The sequence below is a fragment of the Triturus cristatus genome, chromosome 5_2 (assembly GCF_964204655.1).
Source record: "Triturus cristatus chromosome 5_2, aTriCri1.1, whole genome shotgun sequence".
In the NCBI taxonomy this organism is placed as follows: domain Eukaryota; kingdom Metazoa; phylum Chordata; class Amphibia; order Caudata; family Salamandridae; genus Triturus; species Triturus cristatus.
Genome location: NC_140588.1, coordinates 418,602,708 through 418,619,919, shown reverse-complemented (window position 1 = coordinate 418,619,919; position 17,212 = coordinate 418,602,708).

Sequence of the window (17,212 nt, the reverse complement as noted above, 5' to 3'; positions counted from 1 at the left end):
GAGATATTAAGGGAATTGTACATGCTGTTATACAGTTGTTTAGATAATAATTTGTTTAGTGTGTTGGTTATAATTAATTTTGCAGTTATAAGTTTTGAATGTGGTGGTGGCTATTGAATGTCTGCATTTGGTTTGTCATTTTGCGACGTATTCGTGGTGACCGCGACTACTGATGTCATTTCGACGCCCAGCGTCACCACGAAAACAGAAGATCAGTTTAAATGGTAGTTTTTATGCAAACTCCCTACAAAAATATGACTTTAAACAGTGCAGGTTTAAACCCATAGTGTCCAAAATACTGTAAAATGCATGCATATAGGTGTTTTGCATCCCTTAATAAATGCACGATTGTCATGGTTAACGTAGGGGTCGCGACTCTGGGTGTAATCGGGAAACGGGCAGTAGGGTTCAAACACAGTTGTTAGAAGAGTTACTACAAATATATGTGTACAAATATATTTTTAAAGCAGTGATGTGGTTACTGATGAGTGTATTGTAATTAAATGAATTTTTGAAGTTAAGTTTTGAATATGTTGGTCGTTGAATATCTGCTTTTGTTTTGCGACTATGCGACATGATCGTAATCATCTCAACTGCGTTGCAGATTTAAAAAAAAATATTTGACAAGAAAATTAACATAATTTTGGCTTCTTCAGAGGCTCTGATTTAAATAATGCCTTTAAGTGTATTTTTCAGTAAAATACATGTGCTTATCATCTCTCTCTATAGTAATGAAACAATGTTGTGCCAACTCAAAAAATGCTTTAAAAAAAAAAAACAGTTATTAATATACTTTCTGATGAACAAATACCAAATCAAAAATTGAGTGGTATATAATATAAATATAATATATAATATCCAATTATTGAAAGAAATTCAAAAATCTCAGAGGCTCACTTAAAAAAATGGTTTTTACAATTAAGAAATAGAATTTTAAACTCATTAAAAGGTTATATTGGGGTGTGAGTGGGTGCGTCAGAGACCTCTACCCAGGGCATCAAGTGTATAGTAAGGTGTGGGGAGAGACAGTCTCTCCAGTATCACCTTGCATCAAGATGTTTTACACGCCACTACTGTTCTTTACGATCCCGAGAGAGTCTCATGAGATCGTAAACTTGTTTTGGATGAAGCATTTACACTTTGCTTTATTACAATTCTCATGTCTTATAGTCCCAATTAGTAGGGTGTGGGGAGCAAGTAAGTTCTCCAATGAAACCTTTCCACAGTATGACAACCTACACAAAAAGCCGAGACTGTGAATGTTAATAATTAGGCTAAAATAACAATTTTGGAAAGACCTTTATAGGGGATTGTGGTACATGTAATCATCTTTTATTCACTACTCTATTATAGATTAACATTAAATAATAACTGAAAACATGATAAAGGACAAAATACAATAGATGACAATCAAATTTATATCTTTGCGATCTCGCGAGTGTCCCACAAGCTTCTCACGATCCTCTTGTGAGAGTAATGACACCTCAATAAAGATTGTTAGTGACATGTCTTGATATAAGAGTTACAATAACTAAGCAAATTAACATTTTCTATTGACTATTTATCTGTTTAATACTCACATACATTTTACAAAGATTTTGCAAACTGGGAACCACATCCTTTTTTATCACAAGGAAAATATATATAGTTTACTACAGATAATGTCTAAACACAACATATATTATAAAGTCACTCTACCATGCATACACTCACAAAAGTAATTAATTAACTTTAAAAAAAAAACTCTAGAAATGTAATGAAAAAGCTAAGGATAAACTAACATTATAGTTAGGTGAATTGCCCAGTGACAACATTAACGTTTTAAACTAAAATAAATAGAAATTTAGCAGTAATAGTTAGCAGCACTAACTATAACTTGTGCCCCCACCATGCACTGCTTATGACCTCACATATGGCATTACTCATGACTCATTTTATGGCATCATTTATGACATCACTGATGACATCTCAAATGACCTCATTGATAACGTCACTGATATTCATAAAAAATCTCAAAAACACAAATAATTCCCATTTCTATTCATCAATTTAGCAATTTATATAATTAACTACCAAATAAATATTTAACATAAAAAGTAATTGAAAATTAAAAAAAACAATGCTCTTTAATTTTACAACTACAAAATAACAATATTATTGACTTAAATAATTTAAATAACGTTCAACTAATTTACTTAGTTAACTAACTAAAAAATAATTCTCTAGCATACAAAATGAATAAAAAAAAAAAAACATTAAACCATCATGTAAATAACTTCCCACCGTGTTTCCCTACAAACTTAGCAATCTCCTACTAAATTGTAAATTAATATTGCGAAAACTAGGCTAAAAAGCATTAAAATAATTATATTAATACTACTAACATCTAAAAGTAGCATAATAATTAACATATAATAAATTTAAAATGATTTTTAATACACCTATATTAAATATAACATAATATGTTCTACACTAATATATACAATGACACTGTTAAAAATATTATATACATAGGAACATTATATTCTTACCTTGATTTTTTGACATCATATTCATATCACTCAATATTATTGAATAAATATTCGTAACATTAGCCTGAAATTTGCATGGGGGAAATTGTGGGGATTTGCTATTTTGTGCGAAAACTGTAATTCCTATATAAGCGTCAACATGAGTTATCGGAATTAGCCGAGCCACTTGGCATCAAAATCTATGTCTTGATAAGTTCAAAGACAATAGTACCTTACATTTGTGCAAGTAAGAATTGCATTTTACTGGAATGTGCATAACATTTTGAAAGGGTTTCTATATCTGTTATCCATATTTATTGCAAGTTTACTGCTGTCATGTATAGGTGGTAGCATGTTTTACTTTTTCATCTTCTTTCTAATTTTGTGGTATATGCTTTCAATAACCATCACACAGCTTGCCAAGGCAAGACCTACTGCCCTGTCAGATTATTGCATTATTTGTCTGGTCTGTTGACATTTTAACAAAGGACTATCACTAACTACTTGTGTTGCTGCCATGTGCAGAAAATCTGCAGGGAGAAGAGGTTAATGTGCAGTGAAGTCACTAATCTTCAGACCGTTATTTTCCTCATATTACCTTCTTCTTGAACATTTAATGCAATTGGACCATGATACCTTCTGATTTGGCAGTGTGCTATTTTATTTCTGCTTTGAGGTTGTAGATTTAAGGTGGTAATCCTCTATGATTCTGAAAGAGGAGTCATTCAAGGGCTGGAGTAAATTATGACTATTTTCACTGTGAGAAGGGGTCAGATCAGAGTTTATGAGTGCCTACAAATGTACATATGTTTGCTGTTCACAAACTTATAGGCAAATATTGCTGAATATGCTTGGGTCCTTACTTACTGTGTGTGTATCTTAAACATATAAAAAAATATCTGCTGATGCCTACATTCCTCACTATAGTGTTAAGATATATGTGTGTATTAAGCAATTATGTCCATGCTACAGAAAAAGTGACATAAGTAAATAAGAAATAAGAGACTGACTAACAATGAAATGTACATCCCAATCCTCCTCACTATTTATTCCTTCATTAAGCTGAGCCTAGACAGCGCTCGGCCTGGCTCTTCGAGACATCTTGTATATACATTGTGGGCTTACAGCCTGCTCATTGCCTTTCTATTTGTTTCATCGATTGTCCTTTTAAAACACTTGCTTGCCAGTGGTTAATCTGTTTCTTTTGTCCCTCCCAGCTATCATTTGTTTCCTCCCATGGAGCAGTGCCCTACTGCTGGTATCTTTCCACTTTGGTGCTTATCTGATCATGTCTTGGATTATATTTTTCTTTCTTTCCTGTTCGTCTTTGTTGAAGCCTCCATTTTGGTGGGTTCCTAGTGGCAGCTTATAGGCATTGTGAATCTCCTCTGCTGTGCCTATCACTGCTTGCATTATTTTGGCCTTTCCATACCCCCATTGGCATTTGATTTCCGGCAATTCGTTCCTATTAGTGTTTCAAACTAGCCAGTCCTCCAGGATCAGTTTAGAGTATTCCCATAGTCTGAACAGTTTATTGTAGCATTTGTTCCTCCAACTTACCACCCTATCGCTGCGTGCTTGTTCTTTGTTTACTGCTCATGTTTGCCGTGTGTTCATCAGCATGTGCCCCACTCCACCTATTTTTACGATATTCCACAGCAGTGTATATTTTAAAATAGCACTTATGACACTGTCAATGCAGATTGCATCATAACGGTTTGGTACTTAGTTACAGCATGTCTAAAAACACATTTGCCAATATTTTGCATTTATGTTTTGTAGGGTGCTGTATCTTGATTAGAGAATATTGCTTTGTTGACAGTTCAGTTATTGCAGTTTCATATAGTGAAAAGTCGGCCAAGGAGATTGGAGTGATTCACTTGAACACCGTTTACATTACACAAGTACACATTCATTTTTTGAAGCAGAGGGAGTTTAAGTGCTTTGCCCAGAATCATGGGCTATTGAGCAGATGCAGAGACTTGAACCTCTTTTCTCAGCATTTTATTTTATTTTATTTTTTGCTTCCCCCTGTCGTCTTCTCTTCCTGCACTGATTGTTGCCCAAACATCATGTGTTACACAGCTGCTGTCGTGAGAAGCGCCATCTGCGCATTGTGCTTTATGGTGGGCATTTTGCATTCTGAGCCTGCTTGCACTGTGAGACTCTGCCAGGCTCTGCTCCTATTAGATGCTAAAGAAAGTCTTTGCAACAGCCCAATGAGATTAAGTTCATTGTTTCCATTTAATAACACATTAACATGACGGTGTCCCATTAGGAGATGTCAGTTAAGAGTGCAGACTGTACATGCCAGTCCTTCAATCTGGCAGTGCCATCAAAAACAATAATTATTGGAAGTAGGCAACCTTTCATTGGTAAGTTCCAACACTTTAAGCGTCATTGGACATTACGTCTGTCTATTCACCTGCATCATCCAGCATCAGTTAGTTGAGGGAAACAAGAGACTCAGGATAATATGCTGCATGCCTAAACACTTAGAAGGTCCAAAAGGCAAGACCTATTGGCGATGCCAGTGCTTGTTTTTTCTATGTTACCGATTGAATTGGACTACTAAGAAAGGCATAGGGGCAATCTGTGGACTGACAGGGTTGACTTAAACATAGAAGCTCTTCTTTTCTGTGGACTCATTATTGACAAAGGTGTTCTAATGCAGATGGGATACACACGTAAGCTGGATTTTTCCTCCACCATCAGTAACAGTTCACAATGGCATGCAAATATAGGAACTTGAGGAAACTCTAAGTCTCAAAAGACAAATCTCATACATTGCACTGCTATCAAAATATATGCACATTCTCCTTCTGAGGCTTCTTCAGTAATCAAAGGGGAGCAGTAAAAGGAAAGTGGTGTGGAGTCGGCCTGACATTTGACCTCTGTCTTTGAATGCACAGCAAATGTGACAAGATAAGAACAAGATTAACAGAACTGTTTACGGAAATCGAGCACTGGTGCAAGGATAGAGTAAACAGGGTTTGACCAACGGAAGGGACGAACTCAAGCTGGACAGCATAAAATAAATAGAGCCAGCACATAGAAAGCAAGCAAACATGAGTATGTGAGTTACAAACCACAAAGCCAATGGTCAGCAAATTGGCAAAATGCATTCCCAGGGAAGCTTTCTGAATGTCCCCAAAATGTCGCTAGCCTGTTCTGGGAAACATAATCAGTTTCCTTTCAAATAAAAATGTGTTCTTTGTTACAAGTACAATGTAGCTGACACTACTGTGAAATAATATAAAATGTTATCTTGGCTTTAAGTGGCTCATGCCGCACACTGGTGGCTAGTGCCCTTAATTAAAGAATTGCCAGAAGGCAGTTGGGTCTTGGATGGATAGGTGGACAGATGCGCTTGCATGAGAATGATGTACATTCTCTCAATATCAACAGATCAAAGTTACATATTGGCATTCCACACCTGCTACTTCTACAGCAAATTAACTATAATCAAGAGGTATTTCACAAAAAGAGCAAATGCAGTGTCACTAAGTTAGAGGACCAGTACCAAACTATTAAATCCAGCCTCGAAGTTATTATTACATTTTAGTAAATATAAGCATTGCTTAAGGTCTGTAGCTCTAGGAGTGCATGGAACTTCATACCACTCTTGTTTGGTTTGGAAAACAGGTGCTATTTAGGGTGACTGAGAACATGTTCTACAGTCAAGGTGCAGTGTAAAGCTATATGTCACCTGAAAAGTCCGCAACCACAAGTAAATCATATCAAGAATGCGACATGACTTGGCTCTAACTTTGCCGTAGTTTGATCAGTCTTAATGAAATTTTCCCAAAGAAGTGTCAAAGGAAGATCTGGTTGTCATGAAATGTTTGGGGGTGATCCGTGCAGTGAGGACCGAGAAATAGGGGTGCAAAAAAGAGTGTGTTTGTAATGTTAAATCCCATAGGAAATGTTGTTGAATTTTGGCAGAAAGGTAGATGTTATTATGCAGATTGTGTTTTTTGACATTTGGTACAAATCTGTCCAGTAGTTTTTGAGAAATTTAAGCCAAAAATTTTAAATATATCTCTGGATGCAGATATTTCGCGATGGTTTCCCGATGAATGGCGAATGTGCATACCAATGAGAGCATTTCCGTTGTGCACACCAACTGGAATGCTCTGGTTGGCTGGATGCAACTTGAACAGAAAGTTGCAGCCACCCTTTTATTGTCCAGGAATTGTTCACGGGGCTAAACATTTGTGTGAAAGATACATAGGAGGGCAGGGTGGAGAGATACTATGAACCCATGTTTGAGAAATGGGTGTGTTAGTGACATAAGTTGTGTGTCCAAAATGTTTTTTTTTAATCGCACATGATATTCAAGATGATGACACGATCGCCAGCATGGCCTCCCCATGTACCATTGTGAGGACGTCGTGAATATCACGTCGTCATTGCAAATAATGGTGAAAATATGTGCAAAAATATGTATATTTGTACACACTCGTGGGTGACTGTCACACACTCATGTATTCACTCACAAACTCACTCAGACACTTATACACCCATTCACATACCCACTCAAACGCTTACACATTCAGTCACATACCAAATCAGATACTCATGTACCCACTCACATACCCGTTCAGATACTCATGCACCCACTTACAGACTCACTAGCAGAGTGATACACCCATGTACAGACCCACTCAGGGACTCATGCACCTTCTTAGAGACCCACTCATAGACTCATGCATGAAGTCTCATACTCACTTTGAGACTCTTATACCCACTTACAGATCCACCTAGGCAGTCATGTACCCACTCACAGACCCACTCATATACCCATGCACCCTCTTACAGACTCACTCAGAGAGTCACGCAGCCATGTACAGACCCACTCAGAGACTCATGCACTCACTTACAGACCCACTCACACACTCATGTATGTACTCACAAATCCACTGAGATACTCATATACCCATTTACAAATACCTCAGACAGTCATACACCCCTTCACACACCAATTTAGACACTCCCACACTCAGGCACAGACCCTCTCAAAGACTTATGCACTCAGTCACCTAGTCATATACTCAGAAACTCACACACCCACTCATGGACTTATTCAGATATACACACACCCACTCAGTCAAGGCTCATGAATCCACTCAGAGACCCACCCAGAAACTCTCCCTTCCAGTCACAGACTCTGATGTATTCACCATTCACTCACCTACGCAGAGACCTATGCTCTCACTCAAGGACCCCTTGAGACACTCATACACCCACTAGCAAATTCACTCAGACACCGATACAGCCTCTCATAGACCCACTCAGAGACTTAGGCACCCAGTTAGTTATACACTCAGAGACTCATGTACCCATGCAGCCACACTCACAGACCCAAACACCCACTGACAGAACCACTCAGATACTCACGCTGCCAATCATAGACCCACTGAGAGACTCATGCACTCACTCGCAGATCCACTCAAACACTCATGCACCCACTCATTTACCCATTCAGACACCCACTTAGACACTCATATATCCACTCACAGATTCAGTCACACAGTCATATACTTACTTACAAAGGCACTCATGCACCTACTCACTGATTGAGTGAAAGACTTAAGCAACCAATCAAACACCCATTGTAACACTGATGCATCCACTCAGATGTACTGAGGCAGTCACACATTTCGCTACAGAAGTGTTGATAGACTGATGCATCTTCTCAAAGCTCTCCTCAAATACTTATGCAGTGAATGAGAGACTTAGTGATAGAGTGATGCATGCAGTCATAGATTACACTGAAAAAGGTATGCACTATGTTATAGAGATATTAAGGGAATTGTACATGCTGTTATACAGTTGTTTAGATAATAATTTGTTTAGTGTGTTGGTTATAATTAATTTTGCAGTTATAAGTTTTGAATGTGGTGGTGGCTATTGAATGTCTGCATTTGGTTTGTCATTTTGCGACGTATTCGTGGTGACCGCGACTACTGATGTCATTTCGACGCCCAGCGTCACCACGAAAACAGAAGATCAGTTTAAATGGTAGTTTTTATGCAAACTCCCTACAAAAATATGACTTTAAACAGTGCAGGTTTAAACCCATAGTGTCCAAAATACTGTAAAATGCATGCATATAGGTGTTTTGCATCCCTTAATAAATGCACGATTGTCATGGTTAACGTAGGGGTCGCGACTCTGGGTGTAATCGGGAAACGGGCAGTAGGGTTCAAACACAGTTGTTAGAAGAGTTACTACAAATATATGTGTACAAATATATTTTTAAAGCAGTGATGTGGTTACTGATGAGTGTATTGTAATTAAATGAATTTTTGAAGTTAAGTTTTGAATATGTTGGTCGTTGAATATCTGCTTTTGTTTTGCGACTATGCGACATGATCGTAATCATCTCAACTGCGTTGCAGATTTAAAAAAAAATATTTGACAAGAAAATTAACATAATTTTGGCTTCTTCAGAGGCTCTGATTTAAATAATGCCTTTAAGTGTATTTTTCAGTAAAATACATGTGCTTATCATCTCTCTCTATAGTAATGAAACAATGTTGTGCCAACTCAAAAAATGCTTTAAAAAAAAAAAACAGTTATTAATATACTTTCTGATGAACAAATACCAAATCAAAAATTGAGTGGTATATAATATAAATATAATATATAATATCCAATTATTGAAAGAAATTCAAAAATCTCAGAGGCTCACTTAAAAAAATGGTTTTTACAATTAAGAAATAGAATTTTAAACTCATTAAAAGGTTATATTGGGGTGTGAGTGGGTGCGTCAGAGACCTCTACCCAGGGCATCAAGTGTATAGTAAGGTGTGGGGAGAGACAGTCTCTCCAGTATCACCTTGCATCAAGATGTTTTACACGTCACTACTGTTCTTTACGATCCCGAGAGAGTCTCATGAGATCGTAAACTTGTTTTGGATGAAGCATTTACACTTTGCTTTATTACAATTCTCATGTCTTATAGTCCCAATTAGTAGGGTGTGGGGAGCAAGTAAGTTCTCCAATGAAACCTTTCCACAGTATGACAACCTACACAAAAAGCCGAGACTGTGAATGTTAATAATTAGGCTAAAATAACAATTTTGGAAAGACCTTTATAGGGGATTGTGGTACATGTAATCATCTTTTATTCACTACTCTATTATAGATTAACATTAAATAATAACTGAAAACATGATAAAGGACAAAATACAATAGATGACAATCAAATTTATATCTTTGCGATCTCGCGAGTGTCCCACAAGCTTCTCACGATCCTCTTGTGAGAGTAATGACACCTCAATAAAGATTGTTAGTGACATGTCTTGATATAAGAGTTACAATAACTAAGCAAATTAACATTTTCTATTGACTATTTATCTGTTTAATACTCACATACATTTTACAAAGATTTTGCAAACTGGGAACCACATCCTTTTTTATCACAAGGAAAATATATATAGTTTACTACAGATAATGTCTAAACACAACATATATTATAAAGTCACTCTACCATGCATACACTCACAAAAGTAATTAATTAACTTTAAAAAAAAAACTCTAGAAATGTAATGAAAAAGCTAAGGATAAACTAACATTATAGTTAGGTGAATTGCCCAGTGACAACATTAACGTTTTAAACTAAAATAAATAGAAATTTAGCAGTAATAGTTAGCAGCACTAACTATAACTTGTGCCCCCACCATGCACTGCTTATGACCTCACATATGGCATTACTCATGACTCATTTTATGGCATCATTTATGACATCACTGATGACATCTCAAATGACCTCATTGATAACGTCACTGATATTCATAAAAAATCTCAAAAACACAAATAATTCCCATTTCTATTCATCAATTTAGCAATTTATATAATTAACTACCAAATAAATATTTAACATAAAAAGTAATTGAAAATTAAAAAAAACAATGCTCTTTAATTTTACAACTACAAAATAACAATATTATTGACTTAAATATTTAAATAACGTTCAACTAATTTACTTAGTTAACTAACTAAAAAATAATTCTCTAGCATACAAAATGAATAAAAAAAAAAAAACATTAAACCATCATGTAAATAACTTCCCACCGTGTTTCCCTACAAACTTAGCAATCTCCTACTAAATTGTAAATTAATATTGCGAAAACTAGGCTAAAAAGCATTAAAATAATTATATTAATACTACTAACATCTAAAAGTAGCATAATAATTAACATATAATAAATTTAAAATGATTTTTAATACACCTATATTAAATATAACATAATATGTTCTACACTAATATATACAATGACACTGTTAAAAATATTATATACATAGGAACATTATATTCTTACCTTGATTTTTTGACATCATATTCATATCACTCAATATTATTGAATAAATATTCGTAACATTAGCCTGAAATTTGCATGGGGGAAATTGTGGGGATTTGCTATTTTGTGCGAAAACTGTAATTCCTATATAAGCGTCAACATGAGTTATCGGAATTAGCCGAGCCACTTGGCATCAAAATCTATGTCTTGATAAGTTCAAAGACAATAGTACCTTACATTTGTGCAAGTAAGAATTGCATTTTACTGGAATGTGCATAACATTTTGAAAGGGTTTCTATATCTGTTATCCATATTTATTGCAAGTTTACTGCTGTCATGTATAGGTGGTAGCATGTTTTACTTTTTCATCTTCTTTCTAATTTTGTGGTATATGCTTTCAATAACCATCACACAGCTTGCCAAGGCAAGACCTACTGCCCTGTCAGATTATTGCATTATGTGTCTGGTCTGTTGACATTTTAACAAAGGACTATCACTAACTACTTGTGTTGCTGCCATGTGCAGAAAATCTGCAGGGAGAAGAGGTTAATGTGCAGTGAAGTCACTAATCTTCAGACCGTTATTTTCCTCATATTACCTTCTTCTTGAACATTTAATGCAATTGGACCATGATACCTTCTGATTTGGCAGTGTGCTATTTTATTTCTGCTTTGAGGTTGTAGATTTAAGGTGGTAATCCTCTATGATTCTGAAAGAGGAGTCATTCAAGGGCTGGAGTAAATTATGACTATTTTCACTGTGAGAAGGGGTCAGATCAGAGTTTATGAGTGCCTACAAATGTACATATGTTTGCTGTTCACAAACTTATAGGCAAATATTGCTGAATATGCTTGGGTCCTTACTTACTGTGTGTGTATCTTAAACATATAAAAAAATATCTGCTGATGCCTACATTCCTCACTATAGTGTTAAGATATATGTGTGTATTAAGCAATTATGTCCATGCTACAGAAAAAGTGACATAAGTAAATAAGAAATAAGAGACTGACTAACAATGAAATGTACATCCCAATCCTCCTCACTATTTATTCCTTCATTAAGCTGAGCCTAGACAGCGCTCGGCCTGGCTCTTCGAGACATCTTGTATATACTTTGTGGGCTTACAGCCTGCTCATTGCCTTTCTATTTGTTTCATCGATTGTCCTTTTAAAACACTTGCTTGCCAGTGGTTAATCTGTTTCTTTTGTCCCTCCCAGCTATCATTTGTTTCCTCCCATGGAGCAGTGCCCTACTGCTGGTATCTTTCCACTTTGGTGCTTATCTGATCATGTCTTGGATTATATTTTTCTTTCTTTCCTGTTTCTTTCCTGTTCGTCCTTGTTGAAGCCTCCATTTTGGTGGGTTCCTAGTGGCAGCTTATAGGCATTGTGAATCTCCTCTGCTGTGCCTATCACTGCTTGCATTATTTTGTCCTTTCCATACCCCCATTGGCGTTTGATGTCCGGTAAATCATTCCTATTAGTGTTTCAATCTGGCCGGTCCCCCAGGATCAGTTTAGAGTATTCCCATAGTCGGAACAGTTTATTTGTCCCTCCAACTTCCTGCCCTATCGCTGCATGCTTGTTCTTTGTTTACTGCTCATGTTTGCCGTGTGTTCATCTGCACTCCACCTATTTTTACGATATTCCACAGCAGTGTATATTTTAAAATAGCACTTATGACACTGTCAATGCAGACTGCATCATAACGGTTTGGTACTTAGTTAAAGCATGTCTAAAAACACATTTGCCAATATTTTGCATTTATGTTTTGTAGGGTGCTGTATCTTGATTAGAGAATATTGCTTTGTTGACAGTTCAGTTTTTGCAGTTTTATATAGTGCAAAGTCGGCCAAGGAGATTGGAGTGATTCACTTGAACAACGGTTACATTACACAAGGTCACATTCATTTTTTGAAGCAGAGGGAGTTTAAGTGCTTTGCCCAGAATCATGGGCTATTGAGCGGATGCCGAGACTTGAACCTCTTTTCCCAGCATTCTATTTTATTTTTTGCTTCTCCTGTCGTCTTCTCCCTGCACTGATTGTTGCACAAACATCATGTGTTACACAGCTGATGTCGTGAGATGCGCCATCTGCGCATTGTGCTTTATGGTGGGCATTTTGCATTCTGAGCCTGCTTGCACTGTGAGACTCTGCCAGGCTCTGCTCCTATTAGATGCTAAAGAAAGTCTTTGCAACAGCCCAATGAGATTAAGTTCATTGTTTCCATTTACTAACACATTAACATGACGGTGTCCCATTAGGAGATGTCAGTTAAGAGTGCAGACTGTACATGCCAGTCCTTCAATCTGGCAGTGCCATCAAAAACAATAATTATTGGAAGTAGGCAACCTTTCATTGGTAAGTTCCAACACTTTAAGCGTCATTGGACATTACATCTGTCTATTCACCTGCATCAGCCAGCATCAGTTAGTTGAGGGAAGCAAGAGACTCAGGATAATATGCTGCATGCCTAAACACTTAGAAGGTCCAAAAGGCGAGTCCTATTGGCGATGCCAATGCTTGTTTTTGTTATCGATTGAATTGGACAACTAAGAAAGGCATAGGGGCACTCTGCGGACTGACAGGGTTGATGTAAACATAGAAGCTCTTCTTTTCTGGGGACTCATTATTAACAAAGGTGTTCTAATGCAGATGAGATCCACAAGTAAGCTGGACTTTTCCTCCACAATCAGTAACAGTTCACAACGGCGTGCAAGTATAGGAACTTGAGGAAACTCCAAGTCTCAAAAGACAAATCTCATACATTGCACTGCTATCAAAATATGGGTCACATTCTCCTTCTGAGGCTCCTTCAGTAATCAAAGGGGCGCAGTAAAAGGAAAGTGGTGTGGAGTGTGCCTGACATTTGACCTCTGTCTTTGAATGCACAGCAAATGTGACAAGATAAGAACAAGATTTAAAGAGCTGTTTACAGAAATCGAGCGCTGGTGCAAGGATAGAGTAAACAGGGTTTGACCAACGGAAGGGACGAACTCAAGCTGGACAGCCTAAAATAAATAGAGCCAGCACATAGAAAGCAAGCAAACATGAGTATGTGAGTTACAAACCACAAAGCCAATGGTCAGCAAATTGGTGGAATGCATTCCGAGGGAAGCTTTCTGAATGTCCCCAAGATGTCGTTAGCATGTTCTGGGAGACATAATCAGTTTCCTTTCAAATAAAAATGTGTTCTTTGTTACAAGTACAATGTAGCTGACACTACTGTGAAATAATCTAAAATGTTAATTTGGCTTTAAGTGGCTCATGCCGCACACTGGTGGCTAGTGCCCTTAATTAAAGAATTGCCAGAAGGCAATTGGGTCTTGGATGGATAGGTGGACGCATGCGCTTGCATGAGAATGATGTACATTCTCTCAATATCAACAGATCAAAGTTACTTATTGACATTCCACACCTGCTACTTCTACAGCAAATTAACTATAATCAAGAGGTATTTCACAAAAAGAGCAAATGCAGTGTCACTAAGTTAGAGGACTAGTACCAAACTATTAAATCCAGCCTCGAAGATATTATTACATCTTAGTAAATATAAGCATTGCTTAAGGTCTGGAGCTCTAGGAGTGCATGGAACTTCATACCACTCTTGTTTGGTTTGGAAGACAGGTGATATTAAGGGCGACTGAGAACATGTTCTACAGTCAAGGTGCAGTGTAAAGCTATACGTCACCTAAAAAGTCCGCAACCACAATTAAATCATATCGAGAATGCGACATTAGTGACTAAAAGTAATGCATGGTCCTTCCAATGCTGGGACCAAGCCTTTAAAAAGATGCCCACCCCCCACTGGAGTCTGCCGGAAGTGCTCTTGAGAAATATAGTCTTTATAATACAAGGAAGAGTCTAAATGAGGGGGACTTGTAACCTTATTTGACAAAAATAAAAAATGTAGGCCCTCACTCATGAAGCCACTGCTATATACTCACTACTTATGGTGTGCCATACTCCTGAGGCTCCTTTTCAAGTAAAGAAGTGATGTTTGGCCAGCCAGGTTGGCTGACAAGTTTTCATATAGCACGTTGCGGACAAGTGTGGAAAGCTACAGATCATATGAGAGCTGAGTATTACAGTAGTTTAGATGACTGCAGACGGACTACGAGAGCACTTGTCTGTTGAACACTAAAGCAGAGTAGTCATAAATATGAAGAAACTTTGGATAACTCACACAACCTTGTGAAAGCTTATTCTATGCAGTCACCGAGGAGCCAACACTGAAGACAGCCCCACAGCCCAGCTTAGCGTTGGAAACACTTGCTGCTTTCTGCTGGTCTATTTCCTTGCACCGGGCAACCAAAACTGTCCAAAGTGCAAGAAGGACATGCAGGGTTTTCTTTACAGATCAAAGATGAAACAGTGGGTACTAATTAATCCATAACACAAACCAATGCTCCATCCCACTTTAAACGAAACAACTTAGCTGTGTTAAATTGCACCTGAGTACTCAATGAAATGGATGCAACATACACAGGGCCTAATTTATGAAAAGTGTTGCATCGTTGCAGTAAAACAGCGATGCAACAATTTTCACTGTGCCCTCCTTGCAACACCTTGGATGCACAGTATTTACTGTACGGTGCTCCATGTCACAAGGAATGACAGATGCATCAGGAATCCTGACGTATTTTTTGGGGCAAAACTCATGCATTGCTGGGGTTGTGTCATAAGCATGACCAACTCCAGCAATGCATGGGGGAGGCCGTTATACATTGCACTGCTTCACCCTTACGCCTGCTAGGAGGAAGGCATAGGGCCTCATTTATGAAAAGTGTTGCATCGCTGTGGTAAAGCAGCGATGCAACACTTTTCACTGCGCCCTCCTTCCGACACCATGGATGTGCCGTATTTACTGTATGGGCTCCATGTCGCAAAGAATGACAGATCTGTCAGGAATCTTGACGTATCTTTCCGTGCAAAACTCATGCATTGCTGGAGTTGTGTCGTAAGCATGACAAACACCACAATGCATGCGGGGGCCTATGCACAGTGCACTGTGTCACCCTTACACCTGCTATGAGGCAGGCATAAGGTTTTGATGCAGTGGTGGCCTAGAACTGTCACAGTGAAATCTGATAGATTTCACTGTGACACTTCTAAGAGGCTTTCTGGCGGGGGAATGCCCACCCTCCATACATTATACCTGTGCAGGTATAATGTGGCGCAGGGGTTTACAAAGTGACGCATTTCCCTAGAAGCGTCACTTTGTAAATATGGCGCAACGTGGTGCATTGTTTACGCCACCGCTGCATGACGCCACCGTGTCCATCAATTGTTGTTTTTGCATTTGCATGACGCCACCGTGGCACAAATATGTCACGAGGGGCTCATAAATAAGCTCCACAGAGTGCTCACATTTCCGAAGCTCACAGGTGTAGCTCATCTGGGCCTGATTTTAGCTTTGTACTCTGGGACTTGGAGTCCTAGTGCTATTATGTCATACACGTGATTACAAGTGCCAGAATGCAACACAGCTGGCTGCATGAGCTACTCATAGTTATGGTTTTAAGCCGAATGGCTTGGTATCCCTGTTTACTGCCATGTGGCCCGAATTTCAAGGCTCTAGTTTCATCTATGTAATTAGTTTTTCCCTGGGTCTTTGATGGTTTCAGGGGGCAATCCCTGCCCCTTCACAGTTTAATAATCTGCATGGGTGGTCTGGCCATGCAGGAAGATGGCCGCCTGACGGGTGAGCTCCGCCGCGGGATGAGCCCTTAACGGAATTCTCTCACCTTCCATCGGCTTTGGAGTCTTCTTTTCATGCCCTGCTGCAGCCGGAAGGTGGGGGGCAGGATTTGGGCGGGTTTCGGAGGCATGGCGACAACGGCTCTCTGTTGCTGACCGTCTCCACGATGTTCTGTGGTGCTGCTATCCGGCGCACTCTGCCTGACGCGCTCCTTCAGGCCGCCTCACTCTCCTCATGAAGCCGCGCCCCCGATGTTGACGACGGGCGCCTGCCTGGTTTCACTTTGGCCGCGCCTCCTTCAATGTGCCTGCAGCAACACCTCCTTCAGAGTTCAGGAGTTTCATCTGACAGGAACCATGATTTTTGCCGCGCTGTTCGTCAGCTACTGGTAGGGCTAATTTCTCCTATACTACTGTTGTAGCACCTTTGATGCACATTTCGCACAGGAAGTGTGCATTCCATTCTTTACACGGTCAACGGCTCTCTTGTAATTGGAATTTCTGGTTCCTCAAGCTCAGCTGAATTTTTAAAAAACTGAACCTTTCGTTCTTTTGAGAGTTGTTTCTCCACACCTTCACTGCAGCTGCAATTTTGCGCTTTTTGACTATTGTTTAAGCTGGTGCTTCATGGAAATGGCTCTCTTTAGCGCAGACTGACTGACATACATTAGAGTGTGTCTCCTCATAATGTCG